The following is a 14,390-nucleotide window of genomic DNA, read 5'->3' on the forward strand; positions in this document are numbered from 1 at the left end:
GACCATATATAGTTAGGAATTAGCATTTACAAAACCTTGAAAATTCACTGAAAAAACCATAGGTTATAGACCATATATAGTTAGGAATTAGCATTTAAAAAACCGTATTTTACTCACACAAAACCATTGAAATTCCATATATAGTTAGTTGCACTAACTATATATCGCACACCCGCAATCCACTGCTGATGATGTCACATATTACATCATTCATGACATGGTCAGTGACATCACTGATGACATCACTGATGACATCTCAAATGACATCACTGATGACATCACTGATGACATCTCATTTTTGAAACCATTGACACACCAATACTACTTACTACATATGTACTCACTGATTCCTACGTCTACACACACATTCACTCATTCACCCATACAATCATTCATACATACAATCACTCATCTTTACAACACTATCATATGCACTCATACACCTATACAGACACTCACACTCTGCCACTCATCCATGGAGTTACTCACACACCTAGTCAGTCCTGTAAAGAATCAATCACACTTCCATTTTCTTGTCTATACAGTTAAACATAGAGCACCTTACATTTTCAAACATATACTAACACATACTTACCTTGTTATACAATCATTGATATAAGTACACATTGATCTGCACAGAGTCACACACCTCCCAGCCAGCCACACACACACTCAGTCTCCCATACAAATACTTGGACAATCAATCAATAACCCATATAGTTACTCATATAGCTACTGATCAACACATGCAGCAGTTTACAGAACAACAGACATAATGATGCACAAATTAAGACAGTTTAGTCACTAACCCATGCACTCAGTGAGACACATTTAATCACTCACTCATACAGTCAGTCATGCACCTACTAAATCCTTCGTCCAGACACTTATACATCCACTCATTCTTCAATATGTAAGACATATTTAAACTTTACAGAAACATAAAATCACTGGATGTTGTTATCAGTGATGTCATCAGTGATGTAATTTGAGATGTCATCAGTGATGTCATCAGTGATGTCACTGACCATGTCATGAATGATGTAATATGTGACATCATCAGCAGTGGATTGCGGGTGCGCGATATATAGTTAGTGCAACTAACTATATATGGAATTTCAATGGTTTTGTGTGAGTAAAATAAGGTTTTTTAAATGCTAATTCCTAACTATATATGATCTATAACCTATGGTTTTTTCAGTGAATTTTCAAGGTTTTGTAAATGCTAATTCCTAACTATATATGGTCTATAACCTATGGTTTTTTCAGTGAATTTCATTGGTTTTTTAAAAGCTAATATCTATAGCTGTAAAATGTATTCTTCTTTAAATCCAAAAATATATTTTATATGTTTATTAATAATTTTTTTTAAATATTTTTTTTGTTTCGCTCCCGGTCCGCGAACCGGAAAGCTTTCCGTTAGCTTAAATTGATGCCGCGACCGGGTCTGCGAACCGGTAAACGTTCCGTTTGCGCAACTGCCGCTTTAGAAATCAACATCGTGACGCGTCGCGAAAGCGCGACGTATCGCGTTGCCGCGTAATGCGTCTTATGACGTACCGCGTTAGCGCACCCGGAAGTGCCCCGGGGCGCGGACCGAGGCGCGAAACGCAGCTCCCCGGAAGCGATCCGCGGCGCGGCGCGAAAGCGCGACATATCGCGTTGCCGCGTAATGCGTCTTATGACGTACCGCGTTAGCGCACCCGGAAGTGCCCCGGGGCGCGGACCGAGGCGCGAAGCGCAGCTACCCGGAAGCTATCCGGGGCGCGGACCGGAGCGCGTAACGTAAGCATAACAGGTCATGTGACTTGTTAATAACACTTTTCATTGGTTCATTTCACTTTTGGTTTCATAATCATGTAAGGCTAGGTCAGGTGACCTAAAAATAACACTTTTCATTGGTTGAGAACTATTGTTTTTCCCAAATGATGAAAACCCCTCCTTCTTTCCTCACTCTGACTTTCATCATTGTGAGAGGAAGACCTTTATTAATACTTCAGAAATGGCTTCAGTAGTTGCTTCAGCTGGTGCACCCCCACCACCACCTCCACCTCCTCATGGGAAGAGAGGACCACCTCCCCAGGTCATGACCAACACAGAGGAGGAAGAGGAAGAAATGGAGGAAGAGGAGAGAGAAGAACCACAGTTCTTGGAAGAGGTGCCCCGGGTTTCCCATAGGAAAGCCAGTTTCATCTGGCAGTTTTATTCAATCCCTCCAGGCCAAAAAAAAGTGAATGTGAGGTATGTCACCTGCCTCATCTGCAAAGATAAATTATCAAGAGGGACTGATAAGAAGTATAGTTATGGGAACTATACCATGCATAGGCACATGACCAGGAAGCATCCACTTAATTACAGCCGGGCGGAAATATGGGATTTGGAAGAAAATCCAACATCAACTCCTGTGGCCAGATCAAGATCGTCAATATCATTGACACCAGCAGAGGCACGGGAAACTGTGCTAAACATACAAGAGAATTTTGGCCACATGAAACATACTTGTATGCACTGTGGTGCGTTGATAGCATGTGGTAATATGAGTATAAATGCTATCAACCTGGCTTATGAACATCATAATTGCCCTAACCGCCCCCAGTAATTTTTTTTTGCTCCTGTTGAGCCCTTTTCAATGCCTGTTTTTTGTTGTTCCCCCCCAAAAAAAACCCCCCAAAAATATAAAATCGTTCAAAAAATAAAAAAATAAAAAAAATGTTCAAAAAATAAAAAAAAATATAAAACAACAAAAATATTTAAAAAAAAGTTCTTTTCAGAACTACCTCCCCTTTCAAAAAAAATTGCTAGAATGTTTAGCACTCTGGCAAGCTCTATTTCTTTTGGTTCGCTTCCCGGTTAGCTTCCCGGTACGCGGACCGGGAGCTAACCAAAAAAAAAAAAAAAAAGAGTAAGTATAAGGAAAGTAAACAGAGAGTGATGTTAAAAGAAAGACAGCTATAGGGAGTAAAGAAGAGATACTGTTTAATAGATCTATTTACCGTAGAAAAGACGGAAGAGGGTATAATTGTGAAAAACAAAATAGATAAGGAAGTGAAAGAAAAAAAAAGAGAGTATAACATTAACAAAGAAGAGTTTCTTGGAGAATGTGAGTGAATGTTCAAAATAAGATTAAAACATGGGGAATAACAGAGAGAAAAAATAGAAAACAGAAAACAAAAAATAACAGAAAAAGATTAATTGAAACAGCAAAGAAATGTAAGTAACATAGAGCCATATCATCAACATAGGCAATAAAAGTTTTGCAGCTTTTATTGGCAGAAATGTGTCGCTAAAGCCGCTTTTGCGGCAGAAAACTGCCGCTAAAACCACGTTTGCACCAGTTTTCTGCCAATAAAAACAGCAATAATTTTATTGGCTGTGTTCATAATATGCCCCTTAGTGTGCTTCAACTACACAGAGAAAGCATTATGAACAAATAGTGATAGAGTGATCAGTCAAAGACACTAAGAGTAATAGAGACGGAGTGAGTGAACAAGAGTGAGGAACTATGAGAAGAGAGGGACTGAGAAAAAGAGTGGAAGGAGTTGAGTAAGTAGGTAATAGAGAAAGGAATGAGGGAAGTAGCAAAGGCAGGAAACTGAGGGTTAAAGAAATGAAGCAGTGGAACTAATAGAAGTTAAATGTGATAGAAATGTAACGAAAAGAGTACAAAACATTTACCTTATAATTGTCGTTAAATTACTCACTTTTTGTTTTTATACTTTCAATCTGTGAAAGAGAGAACAAACATTTGAAAAATATTAAAACATGTATTTAAAAATTACAAAAGACAAGGGAAAAGATTGAAGGACAAACAGTTTTTCAACAACTTTGACACTTACAGAAGCTTCTGCTTCTCCAGGCCCCCAACACAGTCCTAAAGATATACATTTTAAACTAACAGTATCTTGATGCAGATGAAGTGAGGCCTATCTTAAAACATGGTGCATCTTTTGCATTGCTGTTGTCTCAGAAAAGTGTCACAAGACACTAAAATTTTAAATGATTGCTTCAGGATGCCAATAAGATGTGTCCTATCCAGAGGTTTGTTTGAGGTGAGGCCTACTCAGGGTTGCAGATGAAATTTCAAGTTGTTGAAGAGAATAGAGGACATAATACATGTGAAGGTCTACCAATGAAGTGAGTCATGTCCACTGCACTCTTGAACAAAGGCCAAACCTCCTCTGTTTCCCTGGACAGACCTAAACTTGATCTGCACAATGTGATTCGTAATGATAGGAAACACAGGTGATGTAATTGAAATACGTGCAATTTCTTTTGCTCATTTCACAATCACATCACTTGTGTTTCCTTTGCTTAGGTATCTCATTGTGCAGATGTAGTCCAGCATATGAAAGAGTACGCAGAAGTGCAGCACTGCATGCAACAACTTTGACACTTACAGAAGCCTCACCTTCTCCATGCCTCCTACACAGTTCTACATATACATCATAAATGCAAACAGTACAGAATTAATTATACATGTTAAATGGTTTATTTTTGCTGTTCTCAGAATGTATCAAAATTCACTAAAAACAGTGACTTGAAGGTATTCATCATATAACAGCGGGGAAAAAAAAACACAATCAAAATGATTGTGTTTAAAAAACCCATACAACATAGCAAATCAGAATTCAGAACTCCTTAAAGTTAACTTACTTTCCATGACGTCAAAGGATGTCCTATGAACAGCTTACACTCTGTTGTGCTGTTATTACTTTCAGCCCGCCACTTTCTGAAAGAAAACCTCCATCGTTTTTAAAAACATGTTACATGCAATAAAAGACTTCTTGCTCTCTACCACAAGTTTCCACAAAGCCAAATCTTGTCAGAGCCATTTATAACTCTTGGATTTCTTGTAAGCCAATCCCGTCATTTGGCATTTCTGCAACTTTCAGAATTAAAATGTTGAAGATCATTTTCACAATCCTGGAATAGTAATATCTTCCCCTTCTTGCTCAGTCATGTTCTACATTTCCTATGACACTGATACTGCTTACTATGAAGCAGACTTACACTACCTCTATGACTACTACAATTATTTAATTCTCTACATCACTTTTAATCACAAAGCAATGTAAAACAGTAGACAGCATTGCAGACTTACATTCCCTCTACTCTATGTTTTGATTGGCTGCTTCAATTAGCTTATAAAAAGAAATAGTTTTTCTGAACTCATTCAAAGTGCACTTATTTCTCCATGACGTCCAGTCTTATGGTTAGAAGTTATGTCTCTGAACTACACTTATCCTCAAGGCCAAATCGTGTAGGAGCCATCAGAACTTCTTGAAATTCCACAGAGCACATCCCGAGATTCTTTCCCTAAAATTTTGGTTTTAAAAACACCAGGTAAGAGTTTTTAAGGTCATACGGCAATTTTTTTTTGAAAATTAAAACAGAATCATTGCAAAATGACCAGCCATTTCTAGACTTTAAATAAGCTGTGTAATGTCCTGATGTTATTGAAGGACCGTCATGATATATAATTGCTGCAGTTACAAAAGTCCTTCCTGATATTGACAACTGCGAAGCCACAAAATTTTTAATTAAAGTTGTCAATTTTGTTCCATCAGGCCTACATCGTTGGAACATTAAAATGACATACTGGCCATATGTTCGTATAAATAATGTGGACATCATTTCAGATTTACATTGGCTACACTCCATGTTGTGATCAGCTGCTTTTACTAGCTTATTAAAGGAGACTGATTTACTGTCTGGCAAAGTTAAATATATAAATCTTTCTGAGTCTACACTAGTAGTACTTGATACCATACAGTTCTCGCAGTCATGCTGCCATTGATAAGAAAGCCCAAACAGCTGATCTACATCTGCACCTTCAGCATGCAATACATCAAGCATATACATTAAAAACTCCTGACAATCTTGCTGAATATTTTGAGAGAATTGTGTTTGGCCTGAACATCTGTCTAACAGATTTCGAATTTCAGACACACTTTCTATGTTTGTTCTATCAGTGCTACATTTCTCTAACACAGAATTTAACAAACTGCAAAATCTTTGATCAGAATTGACCACAATCTCTTCTTTTACATTTTCTAGAGAAAACAAAACATTAACCACTACATTAGCATAGCAGTTGACACCAGAACTGTTTTCAAATTGAAAACCAACAACATCTTCAACAGAATTCTTTTGTTTCTGCTTATAATTTCAGGTTCATCGACTTTTCGTCTTTTTGCTACAACCTCCCCAGTATTGGTTACATTTCTTCGTTTCCGGCCTACCACACGTTTCTCAAACAAAGGATATTGAGGCAAATGTGGCGCATACTCTCTTCTTAACCTATTGTATTCCTTAACACAATCTAGATCCGCACAAATGCTTGTGACATCACACTCAATCAAGTACAATCCCGATAAAGTTCTAACTCGTGACAATGCCACATATGCCATACCCTCCTTGAACACAGAACTGCCAATATTAACAAATGCACTGTCTACACTTAAACCTTGCGATTTATGGATTGTCACCGCATATGCCAAGCAAACAGGAAACTGCTTACGGCGAACATATAAGTCTTTTACAAGCAAAAATCTAGCAGAGCAACGACCAATTAGCTGTACTTCCTCAATGCCATCAAATTTAATTTTTAAAAATTCAATTCCATCTCTATTTCTGTATTTTACAAAATCAACAACATTACCCATTGATCCATTTACCAGACCTCTTTCAACATGTAAATTCCTTCTTAAAATTAAACGGCAGTTCAAGCACACATTCAGAGTCTTTTCAAAACCTGCAGTTTTAGATATACTCTTCTCTAATGAATCCAATTTTGTTTTCAGATTCTCAGACAAAATAATTGTTGATCCCATATGCTCTACTCTGTCAATAGCTTCCAGTTTCACAATCTCTTGCTTTTCTAAATGCAACATTTTGTTGTTGAATTTGGCACATTCTGCAAGAGTTGGCATCAAACATATTCCAGATTTCTTCTCAGTAATTTTCTGAAAAATATTCTCAGGCACAACATCTTGTTCTGGATATAAATTTGACAGTAATCGTGCATGTAAAGCTTCTTTCCCATGCTCGGTCACTTTTCCAATTCTAACATCTTGTAGAATAGTCTTGTAAACTTCATCCTTCGCCTGACGCATATTTTCATGCAGTTCAGCATAATTGAAGTTTAACCATATATTGACGTTGCCAATGCTGCCTAGGCACTTCCTGGTATCTTCATGCGTGAGCATTTTGAACACAGGTTGCCCTTTCACTGGTGTCAGCTGCAGAAGATCTCCGAAAACAATGATGTGTTTGCCACCAAATAACACATCATACTCTGTTTTAAGAACTTCTTGCATTCTCAAATGCACAAAGGCAAGCATGACATTAGAAACCATGCTTACTTCGTCAATGATAAGAAGTTTCATTTTCCTCAAGACTCTTGAAACTTCACAACAAGCATCTCCAGATAACTTGTGGTATTGTAATTTGTTATCATGCTCCACTGGCAGCATCAGTAGACGATGCAAAGTAATACCTTTAATGTTATGTGCTGCCAGTCCAGTTGGAGCGGTGACAACACAAGACAGCGATGACTCAGTCCTTTCCTGCAAATAACATGAAATTGCTTTAATGAGGAAACTTTTTCCAGTTCCCGCTTCTCCACTCACGTACAGTCGGACAGGCTTCAACGACGTACATGAGCACTCTTTCTTCTCATGACTTAATCCATGATCAATTTGCTTGGTAACTTCGTCATATATTTTCCTCTGCTCAACGTTGAGTTGTCTTTCCAAGTCTTCTAAGTTAACCACATCCTCCTGAGCATGTGCCATGGCTCTTTCCACTTCATTCATAGCAGTGGCAGCTTCATTTTCGATAACTGGTCCTCCTAGTGGATCCTGACTCAATGAAACAGAACTCTGACTGTCCTGAGAACTGTCTCTGGCAATCTCGGCTGCAATCATTGCTTCCTGCTCAATTTCCGCATTCAACATTTCTACATATTTGGGAAAAACAGGACATTCTATAGTCTCCTTGGCAGCATTGAAAGAGTCTTCGTAACAAAGGAAATCTCCAAGCAGTTCCTCTTCTGCACGCCAAGGCTTAAAAAGTTGCAAAAGTGCTAAATAGAAAAACTCCTTTTTTTCAGGAGATTCGCCACTCAATTTTCGATGGTTTACCAAGTGGCATTTTCTTTGCTTGACCAGACATCCCTCACTAATTACAGCATACACTCCTTTCTCAGTATCTTCTTTGATGTTCCTCTTGAATATGTAATTTTGAAGAACCTCATACAGACAAACATTCTCGAGGTGACTGCTTCGATTTGGATAATATGTATCCAACATGTTGGTCTTCAAAATGTCGGTACTGTTTGGCTCCTTTTCCGCCAAATACTCAATTTCCCGCACAGGTTTCAGAACTCGATTACGCGTTGCAGCAAGACCAAGACTCGCCCAAATGATACTCCTGGACTTGGCATAGAGACTTGCTGAAGACAACCGGTCAGAACATTCGTACGCTCCGATTTCTCGATGCGACAACATCTTCAGACTGAAATTGTACAACTTCTTACTGAGGCTCTTTTCATGGGAAATGTCCTCCCACATATCCTTCAATTCTGTCTCCTCTTTTTTGGTGATGTAAGACGTCACATACCGAGCCACAGCCATACAGTTATCAGCCACAAACTGTATATCCATGTTAGCATTCCACATGGACAAAATCACCGGGTTGTAGTCGTTGATGTACTTGGACTCTTCGTTCCTCTTCAAATTGTATGTGTTTTTAGGTGATTTCTTCATCACATTATGTCGCAGCGAAGACATCAAACTGTTTACTCTTCCTTTAGAAATCACCGGTCGTGGAAAGCCGAAACGACATTTGGTGTAGAACTTGTCCTTGTTTCGGAATTTACGACGACAGTACTTTCCACATCGATGGCTTTGGAAACGCAGAACTTTTTCTCTTAGGCTTTTCTTCTCCTTTGCGTTTGGAACAGCACACGTAGAATACTGTTGTATAAAACTCATCACTGAGTCTTCTGGATCCGTTCCAAATTTAGGTGCATCCTTGATCCACAGCAACATATGTATATGAGGAGCACCTCTTGCTTGGTACTCCTTTCTCCAGAAGAAATCCAACACCTCTCCAAGAGGTGGATTCTTCTTATTCATGATGAAAGACATCATAGCTTCAAATCTATGATTGAAGTACCTACATACATTGACTGGATCCAAAGAGCACAGTTCTCCGGGTGTCTTGAATTCGATGTTTTCTACGTTAGCATTTGCCTCTCGTAGAAATTCAAGTAAGTCTTCCCAGCCATACTCGGCACAGCTCAGAGTGAGGAACCATGTGGGAGTACCTAAGTTCCTCAGCATACATTTTAAATCACCATGACGACGGTACCAGTACTCATTAGTACCACGCTGACACGCCATGAGATTAATCAGGTGAGAATCCAAAATACTGTCTTGGACATTGACTTTATCCATAAAGTCACTTGCCGAGATGTTTTGAATGTGTATACCACTTTTCAAGATGTGGTTCACTGCATATGACAGTCCAGACAGATCGCTTTCAAACAGGAGATGAAACAAATAAGGAATGCATTGTCGAAACCTAGCATCTCCTGCATACAATCGCAAAGTCCGGTATTCAGAAGCAGGAATTTGATGAGGTAGCTCATCATATCTTCCTCCCTGACCTGTTGGAAAAAGCTGTGGGAAACACCGAGCTTCCAAACTTTCCTCCCAAACACTAATGGGACTCCCTTTGGCTTGTTTCATTTGAAACAACTCGATAGCATTCCCCATGACTTCCTTGGAATGCAAAGGATGAACACTATAATGTTCATATATTTCTTCACTAGTAGAAGTTTCTACTTTCTCAATTTGACCAGCACACAAATCGCTATCCTCTTCCTCACTTACTTCCTCTTCTGCAACATATACATTCTTATAGTATTTATTATTTTTTTTCAAATACAATGTTGCCTTTTTAACTTTCCTAACATCTACTAAATCTTGCCATATTTTCTTATTCTTTGTTGGAACCCCATTAACTAAGATAACCAGAGGTTCCTCGTCCACTTTTTCTACTCCAATTGTGTTAATGTTTTTCTTCAAATCTAGAGGCAAATAAACAACTCTTCCCTTTAATCCTCTCTGTAAATCTGATGGAGGCAATTTCCCTGTCTTTGGCTCCATTCTTACAATAGCCTGAAAGGGATGGATACTTTGAATCAAAATAGATTCATAAGTATTTAAATCCTTCAATTCAGAAGGAATCTCAACCAATTCCAGATTATTATGAACTGCTCTAGCAGGCATCTGGTTTTGATTTAATTTGCAACAACAATAAGTACACACACATTGATCCAATCCCAAATCAAAACAATTTTCTACCATCAAGTATGTTGCGAAATCCTTCCATTCACTATTATTTTCCCTTTCACTTTTTGCATATAAATCCACTAACTTAGTCTGATTCTTATAATAAGTGCGTCGACAACACACACAAGTGAAATTTGGCCTCTCACTTGATTTGACCTGAAACGTGGCAATTTCCCTCTGGAAATTATCTGTACTGGAAACCTGTACACTATCTTCCACATTACCCGCTTCTTCTTGGTCAATTTCAACATTCTCCTCTTTACTTCCAAAGTAACAAAACTCAATTTCTTCACATATATTCTTCACATCTATTTCAGAACCATGCAAAAGAGCAGCACATAATTTTTTAAGCATAATTGCTGGACTCTTAGCATAATACAACATTCTAACTAATTTCCTCACTTTATTATGATGCACTGCTAGCATCCTGAAATGATGAAAAACACTCTGGCATACTCTCCTGGAAAGACAAGCCAGTGAATGACCATGCAAACCTGTCACTTCTCTCACTCTGCAAGGATCTAATTCTTGCAACAACCTTATTTTCTGCTTCAAACTTTTCTTATTAAATGACCGTACAAAATCACAAAGCAAATTGATGGAATCCTGTCGCACACTGCAAATACTACTACACTTCCAGGTGTACACAGGACCCTTAGCACGTCTTCCTAAAACCTCATTACCTAACACCTCTTCTGCCTCTGTTGTCACAAGTTTTTCTTTTTCAACTGGACAACCATCTTTCACTTCATAAGCACGACCACTGGTGTCAACTGCATGCACCAAATCATTATCCTGGAAATAACTCTCCTCATTAAAAAATGCCTCACAGCTTGAACTATGCATCCATTCTCCAGAAAAAACTTCACAAAAATTACTACGATTAACTATTCTCTTCCATCTACTATTTCTTTTGAAATCATAAATTGCCTTGTTTAGCTTCCTAATTCTATTGATTATCAAAATAAATAACTTACGTTTAATTTCAAATGCCTGATCAATAACTTTCTCAACTTTTTTTTTCTCTTATAAAAAAACACTTTCTGTTGACCTTTCTTAATATTTTTTAACAAATTGCCAATTATCCTGTTGCGGAACATTCGTTTACGAATGTCCCTAAACTGTTGTTTCCTTCTACTATCATGCACAGAGTTATCTCTTGCTCTAGCAGTAACATTTTTGATTGGCCTTTCCTTTCCATTTGAATTGCTTCTCTTTTTCTGGACTGAAACATTTTCTGTAGTAATATTTTTTTTACTGCAAATATTTCTTATGAATGTTTTTGTACTCTTACCCGGTGCTTTCTTGTTGACTTGACAAATCTTTTTGTTAGAGGACTGCTGCTTTTTTCAATCACCTGCTGTCTTTGACGTTTTTCAGCCTTTCTCAGTCTTTCTTTCGTTGGCATGGTGAAATGTTGAAATGATCTGCAGTTGAATCTGTGGTAAAATATATTAAAAAATGTTATTAACCACTATTACCCAACAGTACATCAATAACAGTAATCAAAAACTTAAAACACTACTTTACATTTTTACATATAAGATTTTTTAGTGCATGGCAATTTTAGAATACAGAAATAGCAGAAAAGAAATGGAATTTATATTCATGTTACCTGTGCTATCTTATATGTGAATCTGATCTAATTTTATGAGCATATTTTAATATTTTATTGAAGACACTACACATAACCTGTTTTTGAAGGTGTCTTTATTTTTAAATTAAACGGTTTACATTTTTACTTTTTATTTATTATAAATTTTAAAAATAAATGTTTATAGTTCCATAGGATCAAGCAGGTCAGCTTCCCACCCTATGTCATATAATTCGGACAAATCTGCATCCTCATCACGTTCTTCTTCATCCTCAGGATTTAAATCATCCAAGGGATCAACATCCACTGATGTTTCAATTACAAGTTCAATGATGAGGTCAAAATCAACTGATTGCAGATTATCGCTCATGTTGATGTTGTCTTTATCTTTAAAGAAAGATAACAACAATGAGATGTTGCAGAGTAAGAGACAAATCTCAGAGATTATAATAGTAAAATTGTTTAACAAGAGTAACATTTTGCAGCTAATATTTAGCCATGTCCAGCGATGCTGAGCAGGTGAAGCCTATGTCTAATTTTTCAGTGAACAGGACTCATCTCTTCTTAACCTTGGATAAGCCTCACCGACTCTGTGTCCCCTGCACATACTTAAATGTAAAGGGGCAGATTTATGTTAAATGGCACATCCCCAGGCATGCACCAGTTAACGTGCACCGCTGCTCTGCCACCCATGGTGTGCCGCATTTACAATCAGATAGGAGAAAGCTGCGTCAAAACCCTGCGCCTGCTTTAAGCAGGCATAGGTCTTGACGCAACATTGTGGAGATGGGGCACCCCTGAGCCTTGCTGGAGCTGCATCGCACTTGCGATACAACTCCAGCAATGCGCCACCTTTACAGCACAGATACGTCACGCATCTGTGCCATTTTTGCCCCATGCTGCGCCGCATTGTAAATGCAGCACACCATGGGTGGCGGAACAGCGGCGCAGGATGACTAGCACATCCCTGGTGATGCGCCAGTCATCATAAATCTATCCCTAAGCTTCTTATCTTGTTACAGATGAACCGCCATATGTATCATCAAACTATTTTGCATTTCCTAAATAGCGAATTTTAAGGAATAAATAGCAATTCTTTACCATTCCTAATTTGCAATGAGCAAATTGCTAATTGCAAATTACCCATTCATTTCCATGGGCTAGGAGGCTCATAGGAATGAAGGTGCAATTTGCGATTAGCAATTAGCTCATCGCAAATTAGGAATTTTTCCAAGGGTGCAGGGGTGTCTCAAGAACACCCTGCTGCACCCCTGAAAAAGAAATTTGGGGGCATATGGCGCACATACATGCCCTAAGGGCATGTATTGGCGTCATATGGCACCTTTTGTTTTTTGGAAAAAAAGCTTTTTGAAAAGAATTCGCAAATTACCACCAACTAGAAGTTGGTGGTAATTTGCAAATCCTTAATGGCATTTTTTGCATATTTTTTGTTTGATACATTGCATTTAAGGAATCACAAAATTTGCAAATCCTTCAGTGCAATCGCAAAATAAGGAATAGCAAATATTGCTATTCCTTATTTTGCATCAAACTTGTTTGATACATACCATTTGTCTAATTAGCATTCGCAAAGGCCGAAATTTGCAGAATTTTGATCTTTGCGAATGCTAATTATCTTGATACATATGGCCCCAAGTGAGGCCTGTCTTGCAACATGGTGCATCTTTTGCATCACTGCTGCATCGGTTTCATGTGGCACGTTTTTTTTACACCATGACACATCTGCCTAAATGCATCAATTTGTAATTTTGTCGCCTCATAGCAAATCTTTTGCACCGCCGCTGCATCATAAAAGTGACGCACAGTGGCGCAAAAGAGGCATACACCTATCATAAATCTGTCCCTAGCATTTTAAATGATTAATCCAGGATGACGATAAGGTGTGGCCTATCCAGAGGTTTGTTTAAGGTGAGGCCTACTCAGGATTGCAGATTAAAGTTACGCTTGATGAAGAATACAGAGGAGATAATACATGTAAAGGCCTACCAATGAAGTAAGTAATGTCCACTTTATTGCGCCAGTCATCATAAATGTATCCCTAAGCTTCTTATCTTGTTACAGATGAACCGCCATATGTATCATCAAACTATTTTGCATTTCCTAAATAGCGAATTTTAAGGAATAAATAGCGATTCTTTACCATTCCTAATTTGCAATGAGCAAATTGCTAATTGCAAATTACCCATTCATTTCCATGGGCTAGGAGGCTCATAGGAATGAAGGTGCAATTTGCGATTAGCAATTAGCTCATCGCAAATTAGGAATTTTTTCAAGGGTGCAGGGGTGTCTCAAGAACACCCTGCTGCACCCCTGAAAAAGAAATTTGGGGGCATATGGCGCACATACATGCCCTAAGGGCATGTATTGGCGTCATATGGCACCTTTTGTTTTTTGGAAAAAAAGCTTTTTGAAAA

The 14,390-nt window shown here is 38.2% G+C and overlaps 1 protein-coding gene across 1 annotated transcript in view; it reads left to right on the forward strand.

Moving 5' to 3' along the window:
• DNAH5 (dynein axonemal heavy chain 5) overlaps positions 1 to 14,390 on the forward strand; it is a 5,174,212-nt gene that overhangs the window by 4,028,479 nt on the left and 1,131,343 nt on the right. The window lies entirely within an intron of this gene.

Source organism: Lissotriton helveticus, chromosome 4_1 (assembly GCF_964261635.1).
Source record: "Lissotriton helveticus chromosome 4_1, aLisHel1.1, whole genome shotgun sequence".
Taxonomy (NCBI): Eukaryota; Metazoa; Chordata; class Amphibia; order Caudata; family Salamandridae; genus Lissotriton; species Lissotriton helveticus.